Here is a 10,777-nt window from a genome sequence, read left to right as displayed (position 1 = left end):
AATAAGGTTATGTGATTGTTCTACAGGAAATGTAACACTGAGATCTGAGTAATAACATTTTGAGTCATGAAATATTAATGACCCTACACATTTAGAGTGAGTAAGAACTTTATGGAACGTTTTATTTGGACCTGAAGCATCAGACCATTCTTTATGTTCTTTAGATAGTACATGCAACATTTACTGCTGTTACAGGATGGAGGACTATTGGTTTATATTTTTCGTACTTCTAAAATTTAATTTGTTCTTATCCTTAGGGTAATTGTCTGTACTAATAGAGGAACACTTTGCATACAGCAATCCAAATCATTCATTAAGACAAAGAATAGGGCAGAATGCAGACTCAAAAATAGTCATTTACCTGCTTACTTGTTGCTGTTGACTGTAAGTTAAGATGTTTCCTATTTAGAGTGAAAGGTACCAGGGTTGCATTGATCAACTAGGAGGTCCAGCCCTTCTGGTAAGGAAATGGTTCTCACTACTTAAGTATGAGAGAAATTGGGCAGTAGGAGGAAAGAGTTACCATAATCCAATTCTCCTGCCTCCCCTTCTCAACAATTTGCTTAGCAACCACTGGAGTTCAGTGGAATTGACAAGCAACTCAAACTTACTTAGTGTAGAGAATTCCTTAGTCATTTCTCCTCTAGCCAGTTTACTTCTTCCAAAGTTCAGACCTGTAATGCAAATAAATTGTATGATTTACTGGAGGCAAATTTAAAACAAACAAAAACTATTAGCGATTAGAATGATATATAATAGTGTATAATAGAAGTGATTTGTTTTCTTTTTTTTTTTTTTGTGAGGATTCTGCTCCTAGTTCATGCATTTGGGCAAGTCACTTAACTCTCCTTTGTCTAGAAACATAGAAAAGCAAAAATCTTGTAATAGAAAAAGAGCTAGGGAAGATGGCATTGTGATAGGACCTAGAACTCGGATTCTGCACAATAAAGCTCTAAAAATAGTATAAATTTTGAGGAAAAAACCAAGCATATCAAAGATCAGCATCTATAAAATCCTCCATCAACCCAGGACTGCAAAACAAACCAACCCCTCAAACCATCACACATACCAGAATCTCCCAGAAACCCTAAAAGGAAAACAAAGGCAAGTGGAGATTGGGGTGGGGGGCAGTGCAGTGCACAGAAAAACAGTCAGTTTCCACAGGAGTGGAAGAAAAAGTTCTTGTGACCCAGAGTTCCCTTAAAGGGATAAAAGGTCCCAAAGAAAGATGGGACTCAGCAATAAGGGAGCATGGGGGGGGGGGGGGGGGGAATCAGCTGGCTACAGCTGATGAAGTTGGGAGAAAAGGAATAAGCATTTATAGAGTGCCTACTATATGTCAGCCACTGTATTAAACACTTTACATATATTATTTCATTTGATCATTACTCCTTTTTGAGATAGATGCTTTCATGATCCCCATTTCATAGCTGAGAAAAATGAAGCAGAGGTTAACTGGCTTGCCTACAGTAATATAAGTAGTAAGGGTCTGAGACTAAATTTTAACTTTGGTCTTCCTGACAGTCTATCCACTTGGATACCTGGCAGCATCCAGACAATTTGGATCTTTTCCTGACCATGGTGAAGCCTAGATTTAGCAACTACACTTAGGTCCAAGCAGGACTTGCTCACACCATTCAAAGTACAGTATCTGCCTTTTACTCGAGTGCAAACCTGCAAACCATTCATTAAAACTGATAATTTGAGCAAAGCAAAGAAAGTGTCATATACAAAGAAAAAATAACTCGGAGTAAAAATTACCCCAGGGGTAAATCTTGAAAACAATTCCAAGCAGATCATCAGAGGGGGAAAAAAAAAAAAAAGTCCTACAATTAACTATACTATAGTACAGGGAGAGCATGTGCACCAGGGCAATAGGGAATTCCAGACTCATACTAAGGCAACTTCAAATCCACACCAGGCCATCTTAATGGAGACAAGTGCCAATTGGCAGCTTTGTCATCCACTACAAAGTTCTGAGTCAGATCTAGGGTGGAGTGGATAGGGAACCTGGGCTGGGGTTGGTCTTCTGAGTTAGGAAGGTCCTGGGAGGTAGATAGAGAAAAGAGGAAGTTCAGAAGCCAGCAGGAGCAGCACCACTATGATCCAGACCCCAAATTCAAAGCAAGATTCCTTGTTTTGCCCAGTATGCAGAATAATAACTAATGTAAGAATCTCAGACCAACTAGGGACCTAGAGTTTTTGCCACTTTGAACCAGCGGAGCTTTCCAACTGTCATTAATAAGAGGTGGAATCCAGTGGCAATCTACGGAATTGAACAGACCTGAACTCACGTTAGGAACATGCAGCTCAGGCCAACTGGGCATGTGTCATTGTCCTGGATCATAGTACTTTGGGAGCCCTGAAAATTTACATATTCCCAGCCTGCTCCTCAGATCTTAAAACAAATCAACATTAGTCCAAGAAAAGAGCAACAGGATCACCCTAGACTTTTCTTCTAGAAATGTAGCAGAGCCTATCCCTGACATCAAGTCTAAAATAAAGATGAAGGCTAGACAAATGGACAAACCAAAAAAAGAATATCACTATAATGACCTACTTTGATGGAAGGGATACACAGACACAAATGAAGAAAAATAAAATGACTTCAAAACATCTCTAAGAAATGCCTCAGAGAAAAACACAAACAAAAAGAATTCCTAGAAGATATGAAGCAAGAGTTATTTTGAGAGAGAGAGAGAGAGAGAGAGAGAAACATGGTTTTTTTATAAATGGAATGAGAGCACTAGAGGGAAAAAATGGAAAAGAAACTGGCAATATGTTCCAAACTTCCATCCCAAGTCTATTTGAATTGAATTAAATTTCTTCATTATTGAGAAGAGTCAAGTCCATCACAACTGATCATCACATAATCTTGTTATTACTATGTACTGTAAGGGTCCAAAGAAAGGTTAGGCAAGAGCAATTGAGATGTAAGTGGACCAATGGTCTTTATCCCCGGATGTGCTTAAGAGTTGAGTACTTAGGGACTTCCTTTGTGGGTGGGACCTCCACCCTTGGCGGGAACCTAGATCTCTCACTGAAGTCTCGTTCAAGTTCGGGATGTAACCTTTGTCGTTGATTGGCTTGTGTCTGTGACCTCATTGACCCTATTTAAGCTCTGGACAGGAAGAGCCCTTCCCTTTTCTCTTTTTCCCCTTTTTCCCCCTCTTAACACCTGGAGACTGAACTGGGAGGTCGCTACTAAGGTATAATGCAGGAGGTCATAGAGTAGAAGTGATTTACAGGAGTAAAGTGTAAGGTTGTTCATTTAAACTCTTGGGTGCTCTGTTGTTCTTCAACAACTTCCATACGAGATAGTAGCTGGAGGATTCTGAGGACCTCAAAACAGAGGTGAGATTGATATTATTGATAGTATATTTACCAGATTTTCTCTGAAGGCCTAGGAATAAGGACAGATTAGCATTAGTTAGGGAGAGTAATAAATCCCAACAATATACAATGCTCTCTTGGTTCTGCTCACTTAGCATCAATTCATGTAAATCTTTCCAGGCTTTTCTGAAATCAGCCTGCTCTTCATTTCTTATAGAACAATAATATTCTATTACATTCATATGCTTTAATTGATGGGCATGTGCTCAATTTTCAATTCCTTGCCACCATAAAAAGAACTGGTACAGACATTGTGATACATGTGAGTCTTTCCCGCTCTTTTATGATCTCTTTGGAATAAAAAACCAATAGTGGCACTGCTGGATTAAAGGGTATGCACAGGTTGATAACCCTTTGGGCACAGTTCCAAATTGCTTTCCAGAATGGTTGGATTAGTTCATAGCTCCACCAACAATGTATAAGTGCCCAAGTTTTCTCACATCCTCTCTAATATTTATCATTATCTTTACTGTTATCTTAGCCAATCTGAGAGGTATGAAATGGTTTATCTGAGTTCCTTAATTTGTATTTCTCTAATTAGTAGTGATTTAGAGCATTTATAAATTAGCAACTAGGAAGAAAAAAGAATCAACAGGCTAGCTTAAGAGGTTCAAAATCTTGCCCAAGCAACAGACATCCAGAAAATTAAAATGAAGTCAATGACTCCATGAGGCAATAAAAGATACTAAAATAAAATTGAGGAATCAGTAGATAGAGCACTAGCCTGGAATCAGAAGTATCAGACATTTTGTACTTAATAGCTGTGTGGCCTTGGGCAAGTCACTTAACCCCAGTCACTTCAACAACAACAAAATAAAAACAAAAACAAAAGGCTAAAAATAGAGAAAAAAAAATCTAAGCTATCTCAGAGCAAAAACAATTGACCTAGAAAAAAAAATCGAGCAGTACAAATGTAAGACTTGTAGAACAATCTGAATGCCATGTCAAAAATAAATGTATAAAGATAAAAGAGCCTAGATATTCACAAAACTGCTCAAATTTTAGAACCAGTGGGAAAAGTAGAAAAAAGAAGAGAGGAAATCACTTCCTAAAAGAAAATTTCCCAGTGCATCATAGTGAAAATCCTGGGCTTCCATGTCAAAGGAAAAATAAAATACTTTAAGCAGCCAGAATGATTTAAGTACTGTGGAGCTACAGTCAGAATCATACATGTTTTAACAATCACTGCTATAAAGAAGAGAGAACTTGAAATATGGTACTCTAGAAGGAAAGGGGTATAGACTTACAGTTAAGAATAACTTACCCAATAAAACTAGTGATGGGGGGAAGGGTAAGAGGGTCAGGAGGGAGAGGGATCTTTAATGAAACAGAAGACTTCCAAGCATTTCAGATCAGAACCACATAGAAACTTTAAAGTTGAATCACAGGAGTGAAGAGAAACATAAAAAAGGAAATATTAATTAAAAATATATAAATAAGAATAAACTTCTTACATTCAAATATGAAAAGATGTATGTATGTATATATCCCCTCTAAACCATATATCAGCTTCAGGGTTCTAAAAGGAATCCAATTAAACAAGGCCTGAGAGTGGTTCTGTTGTGTCTTGATGTAGACTTTTAATAAGAAAATGAAAAAAGAAGAAAAGAAAAATATACTGGGGTGGGGGGAGGAAGGGAAGTTTACTGAAAATTGCATAATCAGAGTGTACATGTAGACATATACAAAGGAGGAGGAGGGAGTGGAAGGAGTGGCTGACCCTTGAACCTTACTTTCATCTGAACTAGTCAAAAGAAGGAAGAATGCAAAAACACACATACTGTTGTATTATCTACAATACACACACACACACATACACATACACATACCATTTCACTAAATTGGGAAACAGGAAGGGAAAGGGGAAAGGAGAATTAGTCCTAAGCAAAACAAACTTAGAATATACAAAAATATTTCTTTCTTTTTAAAAGGAGGAATGGATACACAAGTTGTAGTGTATACTTGTGATAGATTGCCATTGTGCTCAACTCTTATCAGCATAATGACCAACCAGCATTCCAGAGGACTAATGATAAAATATATTACCCAACTCAGATAGAGAGGTGAAGGACTAAGAATTCAGAATGACAAAAATTTTTTTTGGGGGGGGGATGGGCCAATGTGGAAATTTGCTCGGATTTTCTATGCATGCTTATAATGGGTTTCGGTTTTTTGTGTTCCCATTTTATTGAGGTGACCAGAACAAGGGGATGGAAGTTGGGGGAGAGTTTGGGTAGGTCTTAGATGATTAAAACAAAATATTTTTAAAAAGCTGCTGCTTGCCTAATATGGACTCTATTTCCTACTGAGTAAATGATGCAAGGTTATACAAACAAGATCTAGAATTGCCTATTATGGGTTTTATTCTTCAAAATGGTCTCTTCAAATAAAAATGGTTTGCTTAGGAGAGTTGCTAAACAGAAATGATATGTTAAAAATTACATTTGCTTGTGTCCCACTGGTGCTAGTGCCTTTCATGAATAGGTGTGGGCAATTCTAGAGACTAACGTCTCCAATTTTGAAACCCTTTCTCTTTCATTAACCGAGTAGGTCCCCACCTATAAGACAGATCCTTTAGAATCCCATTTTGCTGGTTTACTGACGGTTCCATCTGTTATGAGATCGGTATATAAAATTAGACTTCATTAGCCACTAATGTGGCAACAAGAGATACTCTAGGGAATGGGGACCCTGGCAAGTCCTTCTTAGTAGGCTGAGTTCCAGGCTGCATGATTGGCATATGAGAGAGCCATGAGAAAGAGAAAGAAAGATGATCTTCATTTATACTGATTCCTGGGGAGTGGATGTGTTTTCACTAAGTGGTCTGAGATCTGCAGAACATAGGACTATGATTTTGGTAATCAAAAACTCTCACTTTTGAAGTCAGGATCAATTTAAGAATTTTTCCCATGCCTCCCACTTCGTATAATTATAGTTATTTATATAACATATCAGCACCTATCAGAGACAGCATATGTTAAACAACTTACCTTGAGCTATTATTACAAGGACATCAGAGTATTTTGGGTTCTTTGCCAATATGGATGTAGAAATGGTAAAACATTGTTGTGCTAAACACAGGAGTATGATTCCCCCTTGCTAAGAACAAGGCTACTATTCCTATTGACCTGTATTGGTATGAGCTGGAGCTCATCTAACCCAAATGACTCTCAATCTGTCTCCTACTAACAAAAAAAAAAAAAAAAAAAAAAAAAAAGGCATTCCTATTTCAAGGCAAAAAACTTGCCCCTGTTGATTGATAACTGCATGATCATGCACCTGTCTGCTCTTATCATGTATCCAACTTCATAGAAGCAAATCAATTCTACCAAAGTAATGAAAAGAATTCTCTAGTTCCATGAATTATGAAATCAAGTGTCCAGGAATATTTACCTGATAAGATTGGATTGGTTTTTGGAAATCCTCTTCATTTTTTTCTTTAGTTTTTCCTCAACACAATGACATTAGTATCAAGGTTCATGTTCCTTTAGAAAGTACAGTGTAGCCTGGAGAAATTGCTTATGTCCTTCAATTGACAGGCATTCTTTTCTCTGAGAAGTTTCAGAGAACTCTTTCCCAGAAAGGACTTAGGGAACAAAAGTAATAGTATCACTGGGGGATATTCTGATTTTTAATGGCATAACCCCTCTCATCTTAGATCAGATTAAAACTCAAATTCTGCCTCACCTGTAGGAATAGGGGAAGCAAAGCTATGGGGACCCCACACAGCCTTGCCCAAATACTCTGCAACCCAGTTTTGGGGGAGTGGTGGTAAGGCTCAATGATCAGCATTCTTTGAGCCCTGGCACCTGAAACTACCATCAAAGGGATAACCTGGAACCAATCATTCCAGCTTTCAGCAGGTTCTGTCCAGAAACTGCCTGGGAAGAATTTGGATACCCCTGGCAATACCCAGAAAACCAGTCAGTCTCTGTATTTGGTAAAACCACCATTCTCTGTCTCAATTGTGAATATGTATTAGCTATGTAATTTATGGCAAATTATTTTATCTCTGCCCAGTTTTCTGATTTGTCAAGAGAAATAAGTTATTGTTATGAAGATCACATGATTGCAGAAGTGCTTAGCATAAAATATACTACATGAATATTAACTTTTATTGGATGTAATTGCTTCATATTTGATAACTTTATGGGGTTTTTAATGTGACTAACAGATAAATTATTTCTACATATGTGTAAAGTAATTTGGAAGTTTATTTGAGAGATGATAGTAAAAGCAACTTTAAAGGAAAGCCCACTAAAGGGATCTATTTGCACTGATAGTGCTAACAGAAGAGTTTTGGAACTTCAGGAAAAGAGAAAAGCAGTTTGCCATTACTTTAAAAACTCTAGTTATATGGAATCAGACTTCTGAGGGCTCTGTTCAGAAAAAACTGATACCTTAATCCTTTTTCTGGCTCACAAAAGAGAAATGATTTTCATGAATTGGAAAATAACCAAATTGAATTCATTTTGTTTAGGCTCATTAAAGTTAAGTCAATTTTAATATCTGTGCTATCTCAATTTTAAGAATTGTCTTAGGAAAACTTATTTAAGGGAGTAGAAACTACAGCTAAAACTATTTGGCTATTATGAAAATTCTAAAATTGTTAACTAAATTATTTGGAGTTATTGTCATCATATTAAACCTATCAGTTTACCTTAAGTATGAGATGTGCAACTCCTTTCCCCCCTTCATAGAATGGAAAGAGGTATCAAAACAATATAGCCTATGAAAATACTAAGAATAGTTGGAGTGAGCAACAGTAAGCTCAGCCCCTTTCTTGGGATCTCTGTCAATTCCCTTTAATTTGTAAGCTCTCCAGTTTTCTTGAAACCATCAGAGTAAGCATCATCAGCCCTGAGAACTGAGCCTCTTTAGGATTTCTAAATTGTTTCTAAACAAGAAATGCATTTACTAGGAATCTATAAACTTATATAATGACTGATCCTTTGCATGTTAAACGAAATCTCCTATGTGTGTAAATTCTGGTAAACTTTTAAAATAATGTATCTAGCCCTAAGCTGCGATTAGTAGAATTTGCTTTAGAGATAAAATCTCTTGGGACTGTAACTGATATTCTTTTGAGTTCTGAATTTGATTGCCTGATCATTAAGTCACTAGCCCACCCTTCAAGAGAGAAATGCCATAAATTATTCAGAGAATTCCTTCCTGAAATGTCTGGGTAGACAACTTATCTGGGCAAAAAGCTGGGAGGACACACAACCTTAGCCTCTGCTTAAGGTGGGATCCTTCTGACTCAGTTTCCCAGTTCTGTTTCTTTGTTTCCCATCTGATTATTCCTGAGTCTGGCTATGAGATGGAGTTATTAATGTATGATCAGTTGTCAAACAGATCTAAGGATGCCTTATCATGTATGTGCTCTCAGGCTGAAGCCTGAAGAGCCTGTTTTGATGCTATTATAATTATGTCCCTGCTTTTTTCATCTTATAGCCAATTTTTATAATCAGAGCAAATAGTCAGTAGAAGTTATACAAGTATCCTAGGGGACACAATGGTTTTCCACTCTAGATCTTAAAGATATCATTAAAGACTCACAATTTCTTTTTGACCTTGAAGGGGCAAATCTAGGGGAACATAGCTCCCCCCCCCCAATGCACATGGCCAGGATGGGTTAGGTTGTATCTTGAGCTGCAGCCCCACCGGAGAAACTTCTCTAACTTCAGCCAAGCAAACCCTAAACTTCCAGCTCTACCTCCCCCCCACCTCCACAGTTTTATCAGTTTGTGACAAACTCTGAAAGCTAAACTAATCTCTTGCTCTGGCCCTAATGAAAGGTGGAGCCAACCCCTAGGGGCCTTGTCTCAAGCCCAGACCCCTTGCTTACTTCTCACAGAAACTTGGTGTCTTTGGGGTGATCCTCCTGCCTTAGAGCAGTGGCTGCCACAACCCATCTAAGCCTCTAAGTTTGCTCTAGGCCAACCTTTGAAGGTTTAACCCCCACCAAGTTCAGAGCATTTTTGCCCTCACAGAGTTTTAGAATTGGGGAAAGGAATGAGAATGAACATCTACACTGATTCCAAATATACTTTTCATATTATGCACACTCATGGGGTTATATGAAAAGAAAAGGGACTTCTTGACAGCAAAAAGTTCTCCTACTAAATATGCAAGGGAAACAGACTTGCAGCTTCAGTTGCCCATGCTGCTACCACTGACCATGGCACCTTTACTTGTCCAGCTCGGAAGAAAGGGGACACACCTTTTCTCCTTCTAGGTGGTTTCAAACACTCTCAGGCCAGATTCTAATCCCAGAGACAAGTCAGTGGGAGCTTCTTTTGGCCTGCCCAGCTCTTTGCAAAGAGACAATGGCTCAGCCTTCACTTCTCAAATAACTCAAAAGGGGACTGAGGCACTTCAGATTAGCTTTCTTTCTTATTTCCCACTTTTTCCAGGTTTATCTCTATCAACACTCTAAGGATGAGAGCTTTGCTCCTAATATTTTCTTTCCAGCTCTCCTGGTGTCACTCTGTGGGCCCCCTTCAGTGGGGAGATAACTCCTTAGTCCTTGGTCAGACTAGGGAACTCCGTGGGCTGTGGGAGCATTCAAGATTGTTGGCTATGCCCTCAGCATCCCCAGAGCACCTCCCATAAGCAACCTGATACATTATTTGCAAAGGCCCCATTTCCAAATATCACCATCCCCACTCTGGATGCCACCCCATTTGCACTACCTCCCCTCTCCCCCAGGGGAATAACTTTAAACTATCCCCTGTTTTCTTGCCAGAAAGGATCTCTTACCCACATAATAATTGTAGGATATCCATTCCAAAATTATTCTGGCAAACTCACTCATAATATTTCTATACCACCTTCCTTGAAGCTTCTTCATGACCTCCTGAGAACCAACATTCCAAATCCCAAAGCCAGCCAGTGGAAACTTCTCTGTAGCCTACACCAAGCTACTCACTTGAAAAAAATGCAGTGAAATCTATTTTCACTGATCACCTCTTGGAGAAACAATTAAACAAACATATACCCCCTCTCAGGGCTTCAAACTGTTTTTTGGTTTTTGTAGTCACCTTTAATAATTGAGTAAAAGCTTTTCCTTTGTAAAACTGAAAAGGCTCAGGGGTTTTTGCTAAAGGAGATCAAACCCATTTAAGAGTATTATCTCAACTCTGTATGCCATCCTCTCTACCCAATGCTTAACACCTTTTAAACATTATGGTTCTTGCACTCTAGGTCATCTGGGTGTTCTTTTCATTATATAATGCCACAGCTTCAGACACTCCCTTCACCCTTTCAAGGAGGCAAAAGTGGGGATTTTTGGGAAAACATTGTTTGGTATTTGTCCTATGAAAAACTGTTTGGATGAGAGGCATTCATGATAGCCTCATCTTCTCCTCCAGCCTTCCTCTGA

At 38.4% G+C, this 10,777-nt stretch overlaps 1 long non-coding RNA gene across 1 annotated transcript in view; it reads right to left on the bottom strand.

The window, feature by feature from the left end:
• Positions 1-360: 360 nt before the first annotated feature.
• Positions 361-10,777, bottom strand: part of LOC141556304 (uncharacterized) — a 35,827-nt gene continuing 25,410 nt past the window's right edge. The window contains exons 2-3 of the long non-coding RNA XR_012486487.1: positions 612-674; positions 361-401 (exon numbers count right to left, since the gene is read on the bottom strand). This is a non-coding gene — a long non-coding RNA (uncharacterized LOC141556304). The remainder of the gene's footprint in view (positions 402-611; positions 675-10,777) is intronic.

The sequence above is a fragment of the Sminthopsis crassicaudata genome, chromosome 2 (genome assembly GCF_048593235.1).
Source record: "Sminthopsis crassicaudata isolate SCR6 chromosome 2, ASM4859323v1, whole genome shotgun sequence".
Taxonomy (NCBI): domain Eukaryota; kingdom Metazoa; phylum Chordata; class Mammalia; order Dasyuromorphia; family Dasyuridae; genus Sminthopsis; species Sminthopsis crassicaudata.
This window is presented reverse-complemented; position numbering and strand designations above follow the sequence as displayed.